Source organism: Lathamus discolor, chromosome 9 (assembly GCF_037157495.1).
Source record: "Lathamus discolor isolate bLatDis1 chromosome 9, bLatDis1.hap1, whole genome shotgun sequence".
NCBI lineage: Eukaryota > Metazoa > Chordata > Aves > Psittaciformes > Psittacidae > Lathamus > Lathamus discolor.
Window position 1 is genome coordinate 18040074 of NC_088892.1, and position 24877 is coordinate 18064950.

Consider the following 24877-nt stretch of genomic DNA (forward strand, 5'->3'; position numbering starts at 1 on the left):
ATTCCCAATGTTTTATGAGAAATAAGAAAACTGGATCTTGCTTTTCACTTGTCAGTTAATGCTAATGAGAAGCATGTGTAACTACACTCTTGTATGTTTAAATTGACCAAAAGGTCTGTATGAAGCTGATTTGAAAGCTAGAGTTGGAGAAGAATCCATGAGTTATTCATGTCTCAGAGGAAATACTTTTTGGTTTGACTTCTGCTTCAGCTGCTGTATAATTTTTACATTTTATCCTCCTGCAGGAAAACCACCTTTAATAAGAATGTGAATGTGTGTAAAGTAGATTAATTGCATGGGTATCAACTAAAATAAGTCTCATGTTTCCTAAAACCATTTAGATAACAAGACTTGGTCTTTTAAGGCTGCTCTTCAACATAAGGAGTTATACCTTCTGTTGGAACTACTGGTTAATCTGGAGTCAGTCACGTAACTGTGATGTAGCAAAGAATTTCTATTCCTATTTAAATTAAAATACATTGCAAGCAACACACCCAACTGCAGAACGTCCCAGAATATTGCTTCATTTTCTGTTTCTAGTGTAGCAGCACAGAATGATTTATTTCCAAGTTTCACCACCACTCTCTAACTTGTGGCAAACATTTGTTGCATCATTTTGCCAGATACATTATACCAGAGGACTTGAATTAATAGAGGCATCTCAGTGTGGTGGTGATGAAAAGCCCAAAGAAAGATCTGATTATTTAGTCTGAGCAGCTATACAGTAATATACTGTGCACTGTACACTCTGCAGCTGTTTGAATCTATATGGCGAATCCAAGCAAGTGTAGAAGGAATAAAACTGGAAGAATACTGAGAAACAGCTATTGAGATTGCAGTACTGGAGCATGAATGGCTGTATTTTTTATCTCGGAGACTTAGAAGAATCTTTGTTGTTCGCTGCATGTTCTTTTCTTTATATTATTTCTAAGTTTTGAATCCTGTGGATTCTTAAATTGTCTTTTTTTTTCAGATAAATTCAGTAACCTGTATTTTGTTTTAAATGATTTAAATTAGTTTATTTTCTGATAGTTATGACTCAGCACAGCAAATACTCTCTCTGACATAAATAATACTGGAGTAAAATCACAAGTTTGGAAATGAAAGTTATTTGATATTTAGAATTTATAGATAATTAAAAAGTTCTCATCAGGATGGATTGCTAAAGATGGTGTTCAAAAATAAATACACGGTTCTGGCTTGAAGAGTCTAGGAAGTGCGTGTAGTGAATAACTATTCCTGGATAACAGGTATGAAGTGAAAGCAGATACATGCCTCCTGTGCTGCTTCTGGTCCTGACATGAAAAGTATTACTGCAGGTTTCATAATTCTGTATTATTACATCCTCAGCAATTTGGAAAGAAAAAACTACCAAAAATAAAAATAAATCTAGAAGATGATACTACATTCAAATGAAAATTCTGCCCTTTCTATAGGTAACTCCAAATAAAATACTGGCAAAGCAGGATTTTGATCTTATTGACTACTTGCGCATTGGCAATACACAACTCAGAAAGTGCCAGAAACGTACCACAGAAATTGTTAGAAAATGTGTGAATGCAGTACCAGTGTTTCAGAATAGTATTTTTATTGATTAAGGGATGAGGCACTTGCAGTACGTTCATTTTTCTGCATTTTTTGACATATACTGATAATTTGGAGTAGTGCCTTGTGAAAGGGCATTTTCTTTGATGAACTTGTTAAATGCATTTGCTGCTTTGATTTCTAAGGGGTTGCTCTGATCTGTAAGTGCCAAGCACACAAACCAAGCATACGGTAGACTGAGGGTACCTGTGTGAATACTGACATGCTTGTGGTAAAGAGATCATGAAGGAATGTGCCATACAGTTGCCATCTGACTGATAAACTACCTTTTTTGCTATTATTTTTATAAATTGAAGCTAGTTTTCATTAAATATCATGCTTCTGTTATCACATGTTTTTCATAGATTTTAAAGGCACGGAGATTCAAATGTTCTACTACTTTTGCATTATTTGTGCTATACTCAGCTTTGATGTATTTTTGAAATTCTTTGATGAAATATTTTACCTACAGTTGTTTTGACTGTTTTCCATTAAGACAAACTACAGGCTCTGCACAGACGAGAACTTTCTGACATATAAAAAGCTATGTAGTTCTTTCCAGAATTCAGATTCCTAGTGTAGCTTCTATTGTATGATTGTTCAGATGCAGCTGGATATTGCAGATGACAGTAACATGGAGGGGCACTTTTGTCTGTTGCTCCTATGTAGCACGTTAGTATGTCTGGTTACATTAATTCTGAATTGCTCTGGCAACTGGACAGCTGGAACTGTCATCAAGAATTGCAGGTACTTGTTGTCAGAATAGAAGAGTTTGATCATTATAAACATCTTCATTTTTACCTTTTCAATTAATGCCTAATGCCTCCTGCTTGCATTTTTCTTGACTTCCTCATTATCTGTAGTTTTGTTTCACCTAGAAATAAGGGATTAAGCCATTAAATTTACAGCAAAAAAGCACTCCAGATTAAAAAGAAGAGAAAATGTAATTGGTATAAAAGTTGTATAAATTAAGTTTCTTATTATTTTTCTTTAAATAATGAATTATTCAGTATTTTGGTGTTAATAATTTAACAGAACCCAAAGTAAGATATCAGCAGGACATATGTGGGGTGGGTGGTAGTTCAATTTTGATCTGAAAGGCTTGCCTTTGTACTGAAGTTGGGTTGAAGCTTTGATCTATTTATAATGAGTATTCTAAGGGTTTACTAATTATTTTAAACCTGAAGAGAATCTCATAGTCCATTTTTCAGTTGGAAAGGAACCAAAAATAAACCTTGCTGGAAGGTAAAGGCACAAAGTCATAAAGTTCAGGCATTTTTTTGAAGTTAAAGCCCAACCGCCTACTGTCTATAATTTCTGAGAAGTTTTGGGGAAAAGTACATTTTCTGTTTCTTTTTTCATTCTCTAGCATAAGGAAATTTTCTGAGGCACTTCTAACTTCTGACTAGAGATATGACACCCTTTATATATACCATCCATTTTAAAAGTTTGTAGCCATAAATGTGAAATGCAGAAAAAAATCCTTTGTTTTGTTTGGAATTACATTTGGACCAAAGAAGTATCAATTTCATTTCCCTACCACATTGAATCTATTATCAAACTAAATAAACATACTTGTTTATGAGAAATCGTGGGTTGGCAACCTATTTATCAGGGGAAACTACATAAAATGTTCATGATTCTACACAAATACAACATTAAATAGGAATTTATCACTGCTTAGAACATTGCTCATGATTTGAGAGGTTTCTTTGGAATCCAGATACTTGTGCCTGATCCATATTTAATTCCTTCTTCAAAGGCAATATTCTTATTCCACTGTGCTACAGTTTTTGTACAATGATTTTGTCATTCCTCGCTGGAAAAGCCTTCTTTGAGTTTTTCAGATACACAGAGCACAAATATCATTTCCTAAGGTGCTCATTCTGGAACAGGAGTGACAGTAATCAGGTGGACATAACAGAGTCCTTTATATCTACAAGCACTGCAGCATGCAAGCTACACAGCTGTAACAGCTGGAAATTTTCATTGTGTCTGAGGGTTCCTATAAATATTCCTCAGAGCACTAGTAACAAGGCTAGGGAATTGATATGTTTGCATCACAGAAAGCAGAAATTCATATAAAATAGTTCTGTGGATTCTGGCTTTGCATCAGTCATTTTTAAATCTGGAAGATGTGGAAGGTATTTGTTTTATTCAGGCATTACTTTAACTTACTTGATGGTGAAGATGAAAACACATGACTGAAAACACATACTCTAGTAACAAATACTGCGGCATTGCTCCTGAACATAAAATGGTATGCCTCATGATGCTATTAAGTGCTATTTATATCATGTGAGAAATACATTTTCCCCCATTTACTAGGAAATTTTCCAGTTTTCAAGGGGTACTGACTAGTTTAATGAATCTATAATACATACAGAATACTTTCTTCCTCCCTTGAATCAGTATTTGGGATTAAAGGTGAACCTCTTTTCATGGTTCAAAAAATTTACATTAGCAGAAAGGAAAAAACATGCCCAATAAGACTGGTACAGCAAAGAATTATTTAAAATTGTTCTGAGGAGCAATTTTTGCCTTTTCAATTATGCAAATGCTCATCAAGTTTTTGTCTTTGGTAATCTTTGGCTGATATTAAAAAACTGACACAGACTTCTTGACCTGACGCAAATGTAATAGCTGTGAAGGTTTTTTGTACCTTTATCCTGGCACAAGATTAAAGAAATGAAAGTACTGCATTCCACAAATCAAGCTCACACTTACACCTGTATCTTATCCTTGAGATTAAATTTTTATAGACTCATAGAATAATTCACATAGGAAGGAACCTTGGGAGTTTCTAGTCCAACCTCCATCGCTCAGAGCAATGTCAGCACTGAATTCAGCCCTGGTTGCTTTAGGCTTTGTCCAGTCAGATCTCAACCTGCACAGAGAGATTCCACAGCCTCTCTGGGCAACCTGCTCCAATGCTTAATTATTCCAAGAAATGTTTTTTGCCATAATATCCAGGCAGAACCTTCCCCGTTTCAGTTTATGAGCCTCTCTCTTGTTCTCTCACTGTGCACCTCACTAAAGAGCCTGGCTTTGTCCTCCTGGGATTTTTCCCATGCTGGAAGCTCCTTTCTTCCTTGAACTTTGTATCTTTAGGCAAAGACCTTTTCCCTAAATACAGAGAGGCAAAGTTTCTAGTATCTGTCTTCACTTTCATGTCCTGCCTGTGTCTTTTTGTACTGGAGCTCAGCTAGGAGCTTCCTGTGAAACTAAGCAGGTCTGCTGGTATGTCTGCTAGTTTTCCTGGGTTATTGGAATGGAGTGATGTGCTTGCAGAGGGTTTGCTAGCTTTCTTGAGCTCCTTTTCCTTTCAGAGCTCCCTCACACAGGATCTCACCCACCCAAAAGAAATTCCTGTCTAAGCTGAAGTCTGTCCTCTGGAAGTCCAAGGCTCTGTACTCTGCTGCTTGCCTTTGTCTCAGGATCTTGACTGACTATCCCTAGTCTAACCAGCAGATCCAGCAGTGTGTTTCGTACTCCTATATGACAGTTGTTGTTTGGTTCTGTTGGCTTCGGAGCCAGAAGGATACTTTTCTTAAACTATTTTTTCAAGGGCTAATTACAGAGCTTCATTATCCATCCACCTGTTCAAACAGCAACCTATTTATCTAATGAATCTAGTTGTAAGAAGATCACCTTTCCACATTGTAGGAACACCTGGAAATGGACTTTCTGCAATGACTTTGTTTAATCACCACTTTAAAGTAGTTCTTAAAATGTTATATTAAAAAAAAAAAACTTAACAAAAGAGTGAGGTTTTCAAAGAAATCAAGAATCATAGCTGATTAACCATATTTATCATTATATTTTTATCTATAACTAGACTTCTAGACTGCTCTAACTCATCAAATAGGAGATAGGAATCTCTTAATTAACACACTTGTATAACTAGACACATTTTACTACATTCAGTGAGGTGTAGCTATTTCATGGTAATTAATTAGAGATTGATCATTTAGGAATTTGTCACTGGGACCAAGATGCTAATGGCTAATGAGACTGCTTGTTACAAATTCAAACGAACCCAGATCTAAGTGGAAAGTATACAGCAAAAGATATCAGACTTAGACCTAACCGATCACTTAATTAGCTGTGCCAAGTAAAAAGCTGATAATGAAAAAGATCTTTAACTGTTCACTCACACTATTTCACTTCCAAGGTACTGTATTTTAAAGCCATTTAACACGAGTGTTATATGCACCCATGACTACGCATTACAGCAAACAGAGTTACTGTTTGTCATCAAATTTAGAATTTGGGGACAAAATTTATAATGCATAATATTAGAGATACTTTAATGCCTCTTAGACCACAGAATTTTTGCTATGCAAATATTCTGGACTGTATATTTTGGTACAAGATCAGAAATACTGTAACAATGAAACTCTGACAATGTCAAAATTAGCATTGACTCCAATTGAGCGAGGGCAATGGAAGTCCTGTCCAAGTTAATGGAATGCCAATACAAATCAAAATAATATAGTATGTGGCTGTACTACTCTTTAAAATTAATTGTATTTCAATGCCATTGGCTTTATTTGGATTATATTGAGGTAGGCTCTGGTTTGTTTATTTAAAATATTTTTGTATAAATACCAGGAAGAAGATTGGAAGAATGGGGCTTCCACTTTTTAGTAAGGGAAAAAATGTTTTTGTTTAATTCATTTTTTCAGTCCTTTGTTTTACTGCAGTCAGTGGAAGAGAAGAGCTTTAAAGCTCATAAAATCCTGTCTGAATGACATGCAACTAGAAACCATATATGCTAAACCACAGTGCCAAGGAATCACAGTAAACTGTGTAAAAAGCACACTGAATTCTAATTTATTGTGACTAATCCTAGAACTGATGAGTCCAGACACACTATAGGAATCTACTTGCTAAATAATATACAGTGAAACTCAGTTTTTTCTTCTCTGCTCTTTATTTTTCCCAACATCACTGACATGTAGAAATGGACATATGGCTTGCAGCTTATATATATTTTCCTTTGGCTTGTGTTAATTTGAGTCTGAACAACAAATAAATACATAGCATATAGAAGATACCAGTAGCTAGGACATATGCAAAAGCCTTAATTCAATCACATTTAGCTGTTCTAAATGTTTTAATTTGATCTTTTAAGCCACATCTGTATCTTATTGTGGTGTATTCTAGTACAAGAGCAATTTTACATAGTAATAGATTAAAAATATTTCTCTTGTTTATAAAATCTTTAAACACTTTTAAAATTAGGAAATTCAGAAAGAATTGAGTTTATTTCTCATTATTTGACATAATAAAATTATGTCGGAAACAACATGGTGGGGGGGGGAGGAAGAGGAGGAGGAGGAGGAGAGGTGGGGAAAAGAGAGACACATGTACCAGCAATGACTGCAAGGGTAAGCAAATGTATACAAATAACTTTCCAAAGCCCAGCTGCTTTCTCTCAGTATTTACCATGGTTAAGCTCCCTGAAGGCTGCCATAATTAGTTTTCACCCTTACAAGTAATTATAAGCACCTGCAATTTAAAAAAATATTTGTGTCTGAGATCTGATCCCTCAGGTATTTTCTTTTAGAACCTTCCTCATTTGCTCTTAGAAGTTCTTTTCCACTAACTTTTACTCTAGGGATGCTTTAAAAGGAATGAAACGTTCCTCTTTACTTTTAAAACCTGGTGAGATCTAAAACAATGCTGACAACGTTTTTCCTCCACACAATCATTTTGGAGTGAATGTCACAGGTTCACGACAGGTGATTACTACCAGAGAAAACAGGCAGGTGAGATCTACGTAGGGTATGCTCACACCAAGGGCAGCCTTGAATAGGTTTCACATGGTTCACATTCAAGTCCTCTGAAAATTTCACAGCAGATGTCAACAATGTAAGGGTCCCTATTAATTGCTTTCCCTAGTTCACTCCATGATGGCTCATGTTTTAAGGTAATTAAAATGTAACCAGAAATGTAGTGGGATGGCTGCATAGAAACTGCCCTGTTCCAGACCCTTGAATCAGACCCTTATGATACAGGGTATCTAAGCGATGTTTCCTTTCAAAACTCTGTCCTGGGGGCAGCTCTTAGGAGCTCTTCAGTGACAGAGATGAATTTTGCAAGTAGCTGGATCTTAAGTCTAAGATTTTTTGTTAAGGGATGGTCAACACTTCATATTTTCTCACTGTTCTGTTCTGCTCCTTCTCAAAATAGACTGTGTATTACTCTTTGAGGAATTATGCAGTAGCACAGACTGGAAGATACATTAGAGACTGAAAACCCAGCATTATGTTCCTCTACTTGTCCTTTTGCTTGGATGTGTTGCACGTCAAACTCTACAGAAATTAATCTTCCACACCTGAATGTTGGCATTAACTTTAAGCTGAAATATTTCCTCAGAAAGAATTATTTAATAGTAATTTTGCTTAATGTGAGAAACTGACAGGATAAGCCATGAAGTCTACAAAGAATTGCCCATTAATTTGACAAACCTAAACCACTGACAATCTGACAAATGAATTTGATTCAGTTGTTATTCAAATACGGTATTGATCTTACAATGATTGTAGCATCATTTTGGTGCAGTAGAACAGTGATTAAATTTTGTGTGCTTTCCTTTTCATAAGATATTTTGTAATTTCTTTGTGCACTGCATCACCAATACAATCTGATGGAACTGCTTCTTCATATAAGCAAATTCTCAGCAATGGATACATATTATTGAAAGTGATTTGGTTTAAAAAGTGCTCTGGTTATCTGTTGTCAGATACAATACCTTCCCCCTGAATTCACATGAGAGTAAGCAAGTGTCCTTAGAGGATAGAGATGTGTACGTTTAAGAATTTAAACCTGTGGTAACATATAAAACACAGGACCTATAAAGTCATCCCAGGCTCTGGACAAAATGTCCATCATGGGAATTTTCTTAGTTTATGCTGATAAGGAATTTGGAGCTTTCCACTTCTGTATCTTCCTCTAGTAGACAGGAAAGCCAACTGCACAAGCTTAAAGGAGACATGGGCCCCATCTTCAGTCAGACTGACTGGCAGACATGAGTGAACTGCTCCTGTTGTACAGCTGAGAAAAAGCCTAACTGGCTCTAATTTTTGTTTAAAGCCCTCCTTTAATCCCTGTTAAAGACAATGGAGACACTGTATTCTTGGAGGGCAAACACATCCACAGTTTTTAAGCTATAGCAGTTTCAGAATTTCTCTGCCTTCTATCACACATTAATACCTAACTAAGAAAAGGTTAATTAATACCAAACCAAGAAGCACAGTATGCTTCAGGATGCCCTTCCTCTATCCTGTCATGCAAATACTTAACAAGAACAGGAATGATATAGTGCTATTTATACCAGCCCAATGCTTGGCTCAGAAATTACCCATAAAAGAAGGTCTATTCAAGGAGCAGTGCCCATTCCCTTTAAGGCCCTTTAATATTTTCAGTCAGCTCCACCTTGTTACATTTGACCTTGTTAAAAAGACCACATTCAAACAAAGGGGAACTAATCTAGATTTCTCAACCAGAATAAAACTGAAAGCAATCACTGGCTTTTCAAAATGTGCACTGGTCTTGGCTGGATATGCTCACCTTGTAATTGTATTTTCCCAAGAGCCTTTCTCCCAAATAGGAGGTTGGGATGCTATTGTAATGTCAAATGTGACTCACTGTTACAGTTGCTATTAAAAGTTAGCAGCTGTAATTAGGGGAGAATTTTGAAGCTGCAGTGTTGTATTGTCAGTTGTAACAGCTTTTAATTATCTTATATTTTTCTTTAAAGTGATCAGCTTTGCAGAAGTTGAATGTGCTTTTATCATTTTTACTCTGGAAATGAGCTGACATGTTTAATATAATTTGGATAGAAATACTGTTACTGCAGAAAACAATTGGAAACTGTGAACTTTTTAAAGGATTTTGAGCACAGGAGACAGCCATAGTGCTTAGAGGGATTTTGCCATCATCCAATTAAAATTGTCCTCCATTCTCTCTAATACCATTCTATCTGGTCTTAAAATGCGTAAGACTAATTACATTAGCCCACAGAGGCTTGCATGGCTAATACTATTGGCCATTTCCTCAAATAGAAGAATTATACATGACTAACCACTTTGCAAATAATACCAGTGTTTCTACTGCAGGGCTAGATTTGGTACATAGATATGCTGTCATTTTTACACTGCGCTTGCAGCAATCTATGGTACTTGAGCTTAGAATAGATGCCAGTGCTGAAATAGCAATGGCCAATTCCATTGTCTCCTCAGCCTACTATAGCCCATCAGGAAACCAAAATCTTTTGTCCCTATTTCTAATCTGGTCTTACGCTGAGGATGGAAAGAATAAAGACAGAGCTGTATAGATTAGCTTTATAATAGCCTTGTTATGCATGACTTCACTCCCTTGAAGTCCCTTCATTTCTATTGAAGGAAGTGAAATCAGCTTTCCAGAGAAGGATCCTGGTTCTTAAGGACCAGAAAGAATACAGTTGGTGTAGGATCTACTTGTGAAAAAGAGCCTAGGTTAGCAAATTATCCTGTGGCATGCAGCAGTCTAGAAGGCGAGATAGAACTAAAGAAATACTGTACAGTATTGTCATTTTTGGCAGGCAGCATCCTTGTCAATATGCATGAGCACCCAGATGAATGAGAGAACCTGTCACCCAAGGGATGTTACACATTGATGCAACAGTCAGTCACAGGTCCTCTGCTATAACATGTAGTTAGACTATGTTCTTTTACAGCTATCACTCTGAAAGAAGGAAAACTGCTAGGCAGTGAAGGACAAGCAGCATTGGTAGTGCAGCTATCCTTGCAGCCAATACTGATGTTTTCACTTTTTGGATCCTGCTTCATAATTAATTCCTCAAGACTGGAAAGAGTGAAAATTCCTTCAGCTTCAAGAGCCCCAGCAAACTTGAAAATTAATCTGTGTATTATGATATTGGCCACTGCATCCCTACTAGAGACTAATTGAGCCCATGGTTTTTAGTTCTGGGAATGCTATCTCACCCCAGCATGTTGGTATTAGATTGTAATGTTCATATCCAACTAAAAATCCATCATGGGAGAGATTCATGGTCATGTCAGGATCTGGTTCATATACTCTGTTTTTAATTATCCCAGACCTTACTGTCTCTATCATACAGTCCCCATATTCTCCGGAGCAGGCTTAAATAATGGTTCAGTCTGGTCAGCATTTTTTTCCCCTCTTATTAATGTTTAAGTAGGCATGATGCCTTTCAAATCACAAAAGCAGATGTAACCAATCAAGCAGGTATGGATGGGCATCCTTTATCCTTCTAATACATGACCAGTATATATCAAGAGATGGGTAATAAGACTATAGAGTTTAAGAAAGAATAGTTCCTTCTCCTTGTGAAACTCCAAAAAGGGGAATTTCATTGCTGTCAATTTAGATTTTAGATCTGAAATTTGGAAAAAATAGGTTTAGTTTACCTCAGAAGGAAAGATTCTTTTTTTCCCAAACACATTCAGAATTTACTTCCTGTTCTAGGCAGCTCTAACACCTGGGAGTATTCTGCTTCTTGTTCTTTTACTTTATTTGATTTTAATTTTTTAAATATAAATGCTCATCAGTATAAAAATCAGTAGTAAATGCAGTGCATTTAAATGGTGTTGGATAGTATTGGACAGTGATATGGTCACAGCCACCTACAGTATCTCAGCCTCAGTATCACAGTCACCTTCAGTATCACCGTTCAGTATCTTGGGGGAAGAAAATCTCTTAACTGTTCCTTTGAGGTAGGTTTGTAAGTAGTGGGCATTTCTCTGTAATTTTGCTTTAATGCTCAAAAGAAGTTTATTTCACTGAAATAAATGCTTTTCATTATTTCTTTTCCATATGAGCAATGTATATATACACACATATATATACACACATAAGTCCTACACAAGTTTATAAATTAAACCAGAAGATTCAGGGTATTATATTTTCCAGACTATATTGGTTTTTGAAAGAAATATTTAGCTTGGACTACAAGAAGTGGATGAGATATCCAGCACTGGATATACATTTCCCAGTGCTCTGGGAACCTAAGTTCCACTGAACTTCAGGAAGACTAAAGCACTGGTTCTAACTAAGCCATTTGTGATCTGACTCACTTTAATGGGACATGTCAAATTAGGATATTTAAAAATTAGTCTATAGAATCTGAATACGAAAATACATTCAGTATCTTCTGATACCTTTGAACATAGCCTTTCCACAGGCTTATAATCTCACTATTCCAAGGAAATCACTAATGATAATTTAAAATTGAGTAAAGAAAGTAGTCTTTTTACTTTGAGGGACTATTGGCTGCTTCTGGGGATTCTTCAATTTTCATTTCAGTGTACAGGAAAGCAGTATATTGCCAAGATAAAATAGAAAGCTTAATAGCCACTGTATCTCTTGATATTAATGGAAACTTTGCCAACAGTCTTTAAAGAAGCTGAACTGGACTCTGAAAGACTGATGCAGATGAAATTAGGAGGAAATACCCCTTGCAATGGTATAATCACATGTCATTCACGCTATTAAAATACTGCACTATTCTTTTTACTAGATTAAATCAGAAATCACATGTGTCCGAGAATAATGGGAAATTTTACTTGTAGAAAAAAATGGGTATTTATTTTTTCAGCGACAGGCAAAAATAATGGAAGTCTTCAGGCAGCTTGATTACTTATAAAATTAGCTTTTAAAGAAAATGATTTTATCTTTCTTAATAAAAAGGTACATATCTATTCCATATTTAAAAATTTGACAGGAAACTGTCAAATCCTACTCTAGGGTAGGTGGGGGAAACGGAATTCTCTATTATTTTTGCAGAGTTGTAACATGGCAACATGATTTTGATAGCCAGTTGGCTAAGTGTACTCTTGCTTCTTGCAGAACACTTCAGGTCACCGTAGAGTACTTGCTATTGTTAGGCACTAGGTGGCCTGCTTGCTAAGACATAGTAATGAACACTTACACAAAGACAATTTGCAAAAGCAATGAGGGAAGAGTAAGTGAATGAAAATGCATCTTTAATTTCTAATAGAGAACTATGCATGTAAACTATCTGATGCAGAGTAACATATGCATGGAAATCTGCAGACTGTATAACCTACCTAAAAGTAACTTAGCACATGTTTTTTCCTTGTTTGGCAGACAATATTTAATTCCTCTCTTTATCTTTGCTTAAGGAAGACCAGTAACTCATTCATACTTACAGCAAAAACATTCTTCTGTCACTCAGCAATGTCTTAACCAACAAAAACTATAGCTATATGTGCATCTTTTTTCCTGCTCAGTAGCATAAAAGATCAAAGTGTCCCACTGAAAGATGGGATATGTGTATGTTCTCTAAATTGTAAACACTTCTCCTGAGGGAAGTTAAAGGCTAGTAAGTGCAATGTGGTAGTAGCATTTGGCTTAGAAACCTAATGGATTATTGTATTACGCTCAGAAATATGACAGGGGTCAGTGTTGTTTATTGTTTCCAAAGAGCAACTGCAACAGCTAGGAGTTGTAAAGATACAATGTAACAGCTAGGAGTTGTACGCATACTCTCAATCTGGTCTCAGATAACAAACTATAGAAACAGTAATTAAGAACGGTAAACAAAGCAACACCTGGCTAGGTTTTTTGTTTTGATTTCTGGTAACTGAAGGCTGGATGCAACCTGAGTCCTGTGCTAGTAACAAATCACAAAAAAACTGTATTTTTCAGCCATTTTGATGTTTTCTTTTATTGGTCTGTGACTCTTGCTAGTGTCAGTAGAAGAAGATAATGGTGACTTGAGGTGGCGGTCAGCTTAAGCTCTTGAACATGGAATTTTTTTTACTTTTTTTTTAAGTATCGATTTATTAAAAATGTAATAAAAGGATAATTTCAATAACAAGCCTTCATTAAAAACAGTTTTACTGTTCAATTGAATGGCTAAATAATTAACCATAGCTTTATTTGAATATAATTATTCACCGTCTTAATTTCAGGTCAAAGGCAAGACTAATGAGATAGCTAAAATCTAATGATTATTTTATCTGTCATTGATAGAATTCTAAAATATTAGCGGTCAAGGAGAGTGCAAAGCTTTTACTGTTCTGCAGAGGCCATGTGAGAAACATTTATCTGAACCAAGGAATGGAACATAATCTGCATTCCAGGCAACACTATTCTGGTCATCAGCTTGGAAATTCATCTTGCAGATATTTTTCAGCTGATTTCCCTGAATGTCTCTGTTATCAAACAAACAAATGAACAAAGAACAGAAAGCCCCACTGCACTGATTTCTAATTGTATAAGAAAAGGCATTGTGTGGCTACTGTCATTGGTTTCATTTTGTATCGAAATCATATAAATTTAAACAATGGATTCGGATGACTGATCATATTTTTCTAGGACAGGAAAGATATTTCAACCTGATATTTGTGTGCTTTAATCTGAGCATGAGTAGAAGACGCCAGCAAATATACGACAAAATATATTTCATTCCATTAAAACATCTAATTATTTATTTTCTTCCTGTAAGAAAATATTGCATCCCCACAGAAAAGGAACTACAGGAACTTGTATTTTTGTGATTTGATCAAAAAGCGTATGCCTCTGTATTCCAGCCAAGTCTGAGCATGAATCTCCTGAACTGATTTTAAAGAAATCAGACTTGGCAGTATCCCTCAGGTTACAGAGAATGATTCTCCATTTAAAATAATGCAGCATCCATCCACAGTGTGTACTGAGAAATAATGTGCCTCCTCAAACTCTGTCAGACAAAGAAAAAAAATCTGTGATATGTGGCAAACACACACACAAAATCCCATCGTAAGGACTCTGGTGGTAGCAGTAGGGAATGAACTACTGATGATCTACATGCTTCTACTGATGCATAAAGAAACATCACTGTGAGACATTAGGCTGCCTCTAGGAATTCATCATATCTGGGTATCAAAAAATAGGTGTAATGTACTGCATCACATCAAATATAGTGGATTTTTATTAGGCAAATAGACCTGCAAACTTAAGACACCATATCACACTGGTTTTACATACTGGCATGTTTGAAAAAATTCAAAATCTCTCATAGTAGTTTATAGTATACATAGGCTAACATCATTAAGTTCTAGCAAAGTGTTCTAGTAATCCTGTTAAACCTTCTGATTTTTTGTTCCTCATGATTACATTGTTGTTACTTTTCAACACATGGTACTTTAACACTTCCAACTCCTATACCAGAATAGACATTTTCTTTGGGAAATTTGCTCTAGTATGTTTAATACATACTGCATATAATGCAACACTGGAATTCTGGTAGATATTAGTAAGAGAACACCAAGTTTTCTTTACTAAACTCTCAGGGTTTCGATTTTATAAGTTCTGAGCATCTACTTTACTGGAAATCATCAGGAGTTCTGACTGACAATTACATTGTCAGAGTTTAAAGATTTGAAATGTTATTATTTTTCTCTATTAATTTAATCATAAATCAATATTTCTACTTCTTATACCAGTTACTGATCAAACAGTTAATCTTATCAGTGCTGTTCTATCTCATGAAGCAACATATAATTATGTCCTTGTGTCACTTGAGTTGATCTTGCTTAAATAATTCAAAACAACTACTGCATATAAAGAAAAACATTCATTTTCTTGGTAGGTCTTAGATTTGGAGGCATAATTAGCTGATGTAAAGAAACAGTCTATCTGATGTGTTTTCATGACATTTCTATTACAACCTTAATACAAATGTCTGATTTCCAGAAATAACCAAAAAGCCTTTGGTTATTTCTAGTTAATTGAAACAGGCAGTCACCAAAATGTAAACCATGACAAAACTTATAAATTATACAGTATTTAATACAATCCGGTATTATTCAATGATTCTCTGTGTTGTAATTACTTCAGCTAATAGGCTGGTATGTGTTTTGTGGTATTTTTTGTGCTCTTTTCCATCTTTCTTACATTTAAATAATAACCTATTATCAAGAGGTGAAGTCGCTCCATTTATAGGAAAAATTAGCTTTTTCACTTGAGTTTATGGAGTAGGGACATGACTTCTATACAAAACAGGGAAAGCATGCACATCTGCTTGAAACTTTAACCATTGCTCACATTGTTTCTGTAATATTTTTTTCATTTAATTCCTACCTTCAAGAACTAACATTCCATTTTGTTCAAAAATGTTCTGGGCAGTATACCAGCAATGATGGGCCCATGATGTTATGTGAGAAAATACACTTCAATATGACTCTTGGAAGTGAGCATCACTGATCTACAAGACTCTCATATACATATGTACACTGTTCACATTAATGTAGTTATGCCCACCCCCCTTTAAAAACCTTTTGAAGCTGTTCATCCTCTTGCAGTATGTCAGAAGAAGAATGGATGGGAAATAAGATCCCACGCTTTTCTGTTCTACATTAGAAGCATGAGTCTATGCCACATCACTTGTGTCTGTACACCACTGACAGTAGGCTGGCCACACTGAGTCAGTAGGCATACAGATTTCTAGCTAGGAATGCTTTTTCCACATTACAACACCCTTTTTTTTCCATCCCAATTGTTGACAGGTTTCAATGAGGACACAGTGAAGAAATGCAAACAACACATTTTCCAATATTTGAGTAAATTCTAGGAAGGAGTTGTAGTATCTTGATAAAGTTCATGGATATAGGCAAGAAGTTAAAAATCAAGTTTTCTGAGATTCTCTTAAGCGTCAGCTTTACCATGGCAGGCTTCAGTCACGAGTATAGCTTCTTTGATCTGGCCTGAACATTTGTAATAAAATCTAAAATTAAGTATTCAGGGCTGACATATAGCCGTCTATGCCAATATTTAATAGTAAGTTCTGTTGTTGAGATATGTAGGCTCTCTCACTTCATGCTTAAGTCTTGGTTTCCAGAGCTTTAGCTCTGGCAAACTTTATAACCCTAAGGAAGATGTCCCTGATTTTAGTGGCCTTTGACTCAATTTAATAGAAAAGATCCATTTACTATGCAGGTAAAACAAAATGTAAAGTACAGAATTGGGGCTGGCACATCAAAATGCTGTAACACATTTTAAAGTATCCTTATAATTCTGTTTCATCCAATTCTGTGGCTCTTTTTACTGAGCATTTTTGTACAAGAAGTCCGACTGACTTTTGGTAGCTGCTTTCTCCCAAGACTAAACAGCTATGCTCCATCATTTCCACTGGCCAATTTAGTTTTCAATCACCTTTCCAGAATCGCTTCAGTGTAGTGCTCCTGGCATAAAAGTTCAGTGCTTTGAGAAGCAATCCATGTGTTTGCAATCTCTACAGCAGATTAGGGATCTGTCAGGATGGGAGGTACTATGCACTAGAAAGGGGTTTATGAAAACGGATGATTCCAGCATCATTTTGTGTTTTTTTTTTTTTAAATAACACAGAAAAATACTTATCATTTTTGTCTGCATAAATATAGAATTACAGAAATATTTTTCTTATATATCAGTAAGGCATGATACTTTTTACCATTAAGAGCAATTTCTCACAAGTTTACATGATTTCACCTTGCAGAAGATGGTATATCTTCAAGTCACGCATATGCTAATACTGAGTTATTAAAAGTTCAGTCCTACTCCATTAGCATATAAAGGATTAAGTTAAATTTTGTTGCAATTAATGCATACTTTGCTATACACCTTTTGTTTGAAAGTTACATTAAATAGAGTGGAAGAAAATTCCAGAAAGCATTGTATGAAAAAGGTTTATTATTACTTTCTTTCATTACTGGCCCTGTATCATTATGTTGAAGTAAAGGTCATTTCAAGCTATAAATACGGTAAGAAGAGTATTTCTCCTTAGGAAGACTGGAAGAAGTACAGGTAATGAAAGACAGAGTTGTGCCACAAGGAAATAATCAAACGATATTGCTGAGCATGACTGAATTTTAAATATATATTTACTCTAGATTTTAATATCATAAGAGAAATTCATGCCCTTAATAATGCAAGATATGAATTAGTAAGGCTTGATCTTATTCCTTTAAACTACAACCAGCTGGGATCCAACTCAGATGCTTTGGTCTCCAACTTAATCACAAGAAATGTTTTATCAAACTGTTTTTCCTTTTCTTTTACACACATTTATCTCCTATAGTTAGTAGGGGAAAAGTGAGGTTCGCTTCTTCCTCAGAGAAGCCCATGTGGCAAATGCGGGGGCCATGCCATTCTGCTAACACTTTTTATGTATATAGCATCTTTCACTTGGACCAATCCCCATGTGCGCTATAGACCCTAAATACAGGAACTTTTTTCCTCATAGTTTGTATAGGGTTGAACTTATGTAGCTTTGGGAAAGGGAGAATGGAACAACCTCTCCACCCGAGCCCATGACACACCGCCATTTTTGTAGACCAGAAGTGGTACTGCTAATTGGCGTGACAGTTTACAAGGCCTCCCTTCGCCTCAGTTTCCCTCACGCGGATACCCACGCACAAGGCAACACGCACATAGTTCCTAGCAGACAGGTTTAGTCCCACCCATTCACGCTCACTAGGCAATGGTACCTGGCTGCGTGTCTCCTAGCCGCCGAGCTCTGGGGGGGGAGCCCTCGGGAGCGAAATGGCGGCGGAAAGCCCCTGAAGGAAAAGGGAGCTTCCTCCTCGCCCGCTCTCGGGAACTTTCCAGAAGGAGGCGGTGCTGCACGCAGACCGGGCGGCGCGAGGCCGGGAGAGAGGAGGAACAGGGCCCTGCGCAAAGCGCAGCTTGCTCAGGCTCCGTGTGGTTTGTACCGCAGGACCCCTCAGAGCTGCAGGTGGCAGCTTTGTGCTGCGCACAGGTAAGGAAAAAGGGTGCTGCTGGAGACTGATGGGGGGCCTGTGGAAGGAGCGCTGAGCCCTCGGGCTACCTCCTCTGGGAGGAACTGGAGAGGTATTTACTTACAGTCCTGTTTTCTGTTTTGTCTTGGTCTGTGGGGTTTTCTTCGTTTGTTTATTTGTTTTGTGGTTGGTTGTTTTACGTTTTTGTTTGGTTGGTTAGGGTTTTTTCCCCTTCCTGTGCGAGGACTGCGGTTTTGGTTCATGTACTGACATAAGTTATCTTAAGGTGGTTTTGTTCTGCCCTTGGGAAGGCCTTGCTCTCAAATCATCATCTCTTAGAAGAATCTTATATTACATACTGTGATGTTTTATTCATACGGTGTGTTTAGATAGGGTCAGTTAGCTAAAAAGTGTGTTGATTGCTTCCCTGCCGTTTGGACCCATATATAAATGAGGAGAAAGTGCCTTTCAATGTGTGCTGTTAGTTCTCATGTTCATGTTATTCTTGGAGATTCCAGAGTCAAGTTGATGCTTTATAAATGCATATTCTTATATATTGTATCCATATGTTTCATGTGACAACTTTGGACTAACATGGTGATTAGGCTATTAATTAGTGAGGCACATGCTGCAGTGTAGAAAGCCTCATTTATGATGTACTTATATTTTAAGCTCTTGACCAGTAGCTTCTAGTTTGAATCTCATTAACATTTAAGCTAGGCTTAAGAAGAGCAAGAAATCTTACGTGAAAATGAGTAGCTGTGCTGCTACTGGATGAAAAACGTACTGTTAGTGATCTTAAGACATGGAGACTATGCTGCTAAGATTTCATGTTTGCTGTACTGTATAAACTTTTGAAGGAAATTAATTGAATAAGAAACATTTTGCTTCTGTGAAGTGTTCTCAAGGATGAATGGAAAACTGCCTGAACTGTATTCTTCCCATTTTACCAATGAGGAAAAAAATAACCAGCTAATTATCAAATAGCTACTCTGTTCTATTACTTATTATTGTAATTAAGGACCATGTAAGTGTATGAATTCTGTGTGGTTGAGCATGTTCCTTCATGAGTTTTGGAACATGAGAAATGGAACACAGTGTCTATTTCCAGACAGCCTGATGGGAGGTCGGAATAAACAAGTACAAAACCATATATTGTACATTGGTGCTATAATCTCCTGGACCTGTCTTATGTAGGCGTGCTGATAATTCACTAATCAAGAATTATCCTTAAGTTCAGCTGCTCTTTTCCTTTTAGACTTGGAACAGTGTACGAGCTCGTTAGAAAAACCTGTGAAAGTAATTTCACAGGACACAAGGCCTTCTCTGGGTGTGTTATGCTGAGGCAGAGAGACACTGATGGAAATATAAAGGTTTACATGATTGAAAGAGAAATGTATAGAAAAAAACTAAGGTTCTGGTATCACTTAAACTGTGTTAATCCTGATATATAAGATCCATGAATCCTGATATTTTGGGTTTAAAACGAATTACAAAATATTTTTTTTTCACTCAAGACTTTTTAAAAAGAAAAGAGTGGCAGTAGATATTGGTTTTATTGTTTGTTTTCTTTAAGTTTTGGGTACAATGTTCTCACAAATGGAAGTTTTGATTAAGCAAGCAGTGTATGTGTAGTTGCCTCTGCTTTGAAGGGTTGGATAGAAGGCAACTGATCTCTGCTACTGTAGAATGTTATGTGTATGACTGGACTCTTGTCAGAATTGTATTTAGTAATAGACAACATCATTCAGTTGTGGACAATATTCCTCTCCTAATTCACAAATATTTGAATTGTTTACTGGACACTGTGAAATGTATTTTTGTATTACTCAGTAATGAAAGCTATTAACCAGCAGTGAGGCAGTAAAGCAAAATGCATTATGTATGAAACAGGTAATCCTGACAATCACCATTTCAAAGGATTTGACCAAACTGACTAAAATCAGATTTACATCAGCTTTACTTTTTAAATAAATAAATATGTTTTAAATTGAAATACATCCAAAGTTCACATATGTGGTTTCACATAATTTCTTACTGTGATAATGTGTTCTCCTACAAGGTTCATGGCTGACTTTTCTTTTGTTTGCTTTAGCAGAGATTTAATTTTTAGATTTGTGGCATGAACAGATTTTCAGGGACCAAAACGAGAGCAATTCTCACTTGATTTGTAAAATGTATTCGCATGTGCAAACACACAAATGAAATGGTAGAGGATTACATTATGAATCATACCATTAATAACTTGACTTTTTCATAGTGCGTTTGAAAGCCGGTGATTGAATTGTAGTAAAATATATATTTGAATGTGTAGAGCATTGTTGCATTAGCTTTGGAGTTGTAAATTTAAGCAGCTTTATGGAGGGTTTGTTGTTTGTTTCATTTGCTTGTTTGTTTTGTTTCTGAGGTGCCCCAATGTTTTTTTCTAAGAAAATGGGAATAGCCATGCTTTTCAGGGGGGGATCTTCACTTCTTTTCCAAAATTTCTGTTCTCAACTTTTAGCTTCCTGTGCATCTCTAGTGCAGACCTGTTTGACTACTAACAGCAGGGCTGCTTTCTAGTGTTACTGGCACGTTAATAAATTTGTTCCTGCATGTTCTCACGGTTTTCTGGAGTAAGTTACTAGATATTTTTAAAATTTTGCTGAGTGGTTGCTAGATGCATTTTTCTAAATTGGGCTGTGCTTACTATTTTAGTAAAAATGAGACATCAGCTTCATCGGGATTCATTTAAAACAGTTAAAAGAAATTACTCTTTATGCAATATATCAATGTGATCGAGTTCAATTTGTCCATTCAGAATGCTCATTGCCTGTTGTGTATTTATAGTTCTAGTCACTGTTTCCAGCATCTTGATACAAGTTTTAATGAACATTCTGCCTGGTAGTTGCGGATTAATATCAAGAGCATGGTATGTTTCAGTAAGAATTTATCAGTTGCTTGTTTCTCACATCTTGGCTGCCGCTTCCTGTGGCTGCAAGAATCTGCCTTTCGGTCATTAACTTTTTATTTCCTCAAGTGATGGAAAATAAAAAAATAACCAACTATAAAAATATGTCTAAAGAAGCAAAGACTCTGAGTCAGGAGAGCATGCAACTGTAAGCAAGTTGTGACTCACACTTACTTTATTCTTTTGTGAACTTAAATGGATGTGGAGTAATGTTTTGTCCTCATGATAAGAGTTTCCAGTTTCATTTTGTTCATCACTGAAAAAAAAAATCAGATTAAAGAAACCTCATTGAACTCGGTACCATCATGCTAATAAAAAATAGATCGAAGAATAAATCAGCCCCTTAGTAGATTCAGAGTAAAATCATATGAGGGAGAGAATTTGAAAGCCTTCATAATATAGCAAATTGTCTGTTTCTCTTTGAGGTAGGTCTTTCTCTTTGAATATGATCATAAAATATACCACGTGGGGAGTGGATACTGTGGATAAATACTGATGGCTGCAAAATAACTTAGGCTTGAAACATTATGAAGTGTGAAAATAAGTTCAGTTTTGTTGTTATCATTTGTGCCTGGCCTCAAAAAGAGGGGTGGGTGGGGAGAGGAAGGGAAGCCTTGTCAGGCAGCAACTCTGTATGTTTCTAAGCCTCTCCCTTTTTGATCAAAACTTAACCAGCACCAAAATGAGCCACTTACTTAAATGAAACAAAGTATGTGTTAACTTATTCTTACTGTCAATGAAATCTGAACCCTGGTATCAAGAAAGTGTTTTTTTCAGCTGGAGCGAGTACCTGAACTCTTTTACCACATGTACTGCTTTTGTGTGATCCTTTTAAGTAAGAAATAGCCGTTGAGTCTTGTAATAAGCTACAGGAATTCTGACTCGGGTGGGACACAGTAGAGCCTTGTGTGTAAAGAACAGACAGATTCTTTGCATCATACTCCAGTAAACAGTAAAAATTTTAATATTCTGTCTACTGTTCAAGGTATGACTTGACAGGTGCTAAATGAAGATAGTAATGAACAATGATAACATTTAAATTGTGCCATTAATATTTAGTATATTAGACAGAAAAGCAGGTATATTTACGTGCATAGATAGACAAAAAGGAACAAATGTCAAGTTTTTTTCCCATCCTACTCTGCATTCTGTCCATCTGGACCATTTGCCTGACTAGTTACCGAAGTCAGCAGTACAGGTATCAAGGCATTCTTTTGAAAGCTGGGAAAATGGCTTGGCAAGCTTCATGTTACCTTCTGTTAAACAATTTTGTTTATTCTTATAATTTTTTTACTGCCTTCAAAGTGTTAGTGAGTGCTGGAGCTGATTAGAGGCCCTTTAGAGTTAGACTACTCTCTTTAGCCTTCTATACTTTTGTAACTCTACCCCAGTCATCAAGAAAGCCTGTTTCCACACTTCGCTGTGACTGCCTTTCTACCCACTTCCATTCTTTTTTTCCTTCTTGTATATTTATTTTGTTTGAGTTAATCTGTAACTTGTACCACCATCTGTTACCATTCACACGCTCTCCTGACAATTTCTCTTAATGTACACTTTTGTCTGACTGCCATTTCCATTTTCCGTTTGCCTTGTCTTTTGGTTTGGAACTTGTGTTTATATTGCTTTCCCATTTTGTTATGTGCATCTATGGCATAAGACATATATGACACACAAAAATAGTGTATGTCATTAGAAATACTCTGATTTTTGTATGTGTTTTTAATGAAAATGCTTGATTGAGAGAAAGTACTTCATGCTTTTAATTTATACTGCTGTTGCCATAGTATTCCTGTGCTATGGCCACAAGTGACAGGCAACGTACAGTGATGACTATATGAATAAGTTGCTTTAAGAACAACACTTTCCCCATGGGGTAATATATTCCACTGTGTGTGTAAGCAGAAAACTTGAGTTCTGTTGGGTGTTTTTTTTCTTGGTTGGTTGTTTTTTTTTTTTTCCCCTCCTTAAATGTCTACAGCTCTAGAATAGTTTTCAGAGGTTCAGAACTGTCCTGGTTTAGAAGGACAAGTAAAGATAATTTTAAAATAGTAGATTCTACAGAAGTTTAAGAGTTGTAAGTCATTGTTGTATCTACTTTGAGACCAGTTTTCTGGTAAAACTTGTAACACTACCTGATTTATGTCTATACACTTCTGTAGTTCAGGCAAATCTATGGCAGTAAAAGACACTATAAAAAGTCATCATGTTAGTACTTCTCTAACATGGTGTTCTATTATTTCTATGTTTTAATGTATTTAGTATTACTCAAAAAGTTTCAATAGCTTGGTTGAAACATTTTTCATGTCAAAAAGAAATATAGTAATGTAATGCTAAGAAGTTCCACCCTGTACTTTCTGTGAGAAACCTCCTAGGAGTCCTGCTGTTATTTTATAATCTTTAGAAACTCCACTGCAGTTAAAACAGGATATAGGAATTCTTCGAAGTTATTTGTAATATAAATAATCTACAGGTACTATCACAACTTTCAGAACTGATTCAGAAAAGTTTGTCATGAACTCTTTTGACTGATTTCTATACTAATTCTCCAATTGCTTTGTAAAACTTGATAGGTAAAATAAATATTTGTGTGACTGGAATTCCTTGTATCTTAAAAACTAGAGAGAAGCAGTATAGCATTAATAACCTGGTAAGTAATCAAAAGGCTTTTTTAATAGTGTAAGATTATTTATTTGGAAGGTGTATATACAGGACTATAAATTTTGTTTATATCGTACTTTATAGGGGATACTTTTGTTAATATTGTCACAGAAGAATTTGGGATAGGACTGGAATTTGGTTCATATTTATGTATAATTTTTTTTTTATTTGTCTCCCTCAAATGAACTATAAGTTTAAAATAATACTCTGTAAACATCAGGTTGTGAAGAGGTTTTTGTGTGTTTTCTTCTTGGTTGGTTGGTTGGTTTTCCCCTTTTGTTTCTCAGTTTTAACTTCTGGTAGAGATGAAAAAGTGGCATAATAGTGTGTTCCAGTATACATGGAACATGCTAGCATTCTGAAACTCTTATTTTGAGGGGAATGTAGAAATATGAACTCTTCATTATTGGTGTTTTGCATTGAAACCGTGTAAACATCTATTCTAATAGTAGTGGATACAAAGAGGTACTTTGCTGAAAGAAGAGCTTTCTGCAGGTTCAGTGTACAGGGGGACTTCGGTGGAGTGACAGTTGTTGGAGATGTATTTACAGAAATACAACATTTAATAAAGAATCATAGAATAGTTAGGGTTGGAAAGGACCTTAAGATCATCTAGTTCCAAACCCCCTGCCATGGGCAGGGACACCACACACTAAACCACGTCACCCAAGACTCCATTCAACCTAGCCTTGAACACTGCCAAGGATGGAGTGTTCACAGCTTCCTTGGGCAGCTTGTTCCAGTACCTCACCACTGTCACAATAAAGAACTTCCTTCTTACATATAACCTGAACTTCCCCAGTTTAAGATTAAACCCATTACCCCTGGCCCTGTCACTGTGGTCCCTGATGGAGAGTCCGTCCTCAGCATCCTGGTAGGCATAGTCAATCTATTTGTACAATATCACCGCAGTTTTTTGATTCAATTCATGCTA

General features: G+C 36.1%; 1 protein-coding gene across 11 annotated transcripts in view; it reads left to right on the top strand.

Annotated features, from left to right (window-relative positions):
• The window catches only part of PCDH11X (protocadherin 11 X-linked), a 490320-nt gene that overhangs the window by 21280 nt on the left and 444163 nt on the right, over positions 1 to 24877 (top strand). For 10 of the 11 annotated variants that reach the window (XR_010614873.1, XR_010614874.1, XM_065689609.1 and 7 more), the window contains exon 1: positions 18117 to 18355. The exons of the other annotated variant lie outside the window; for it this stretch is intronic. The gene's annotated coding sequence lies outside the window, so the exon portion shown is untranslated. Of the gene's footprint in view, positions 1 to 18116; positions 18356 to 24877 lie in introns of those variants that run through there. 11 annotated transcript variants of the gene reach the window in all.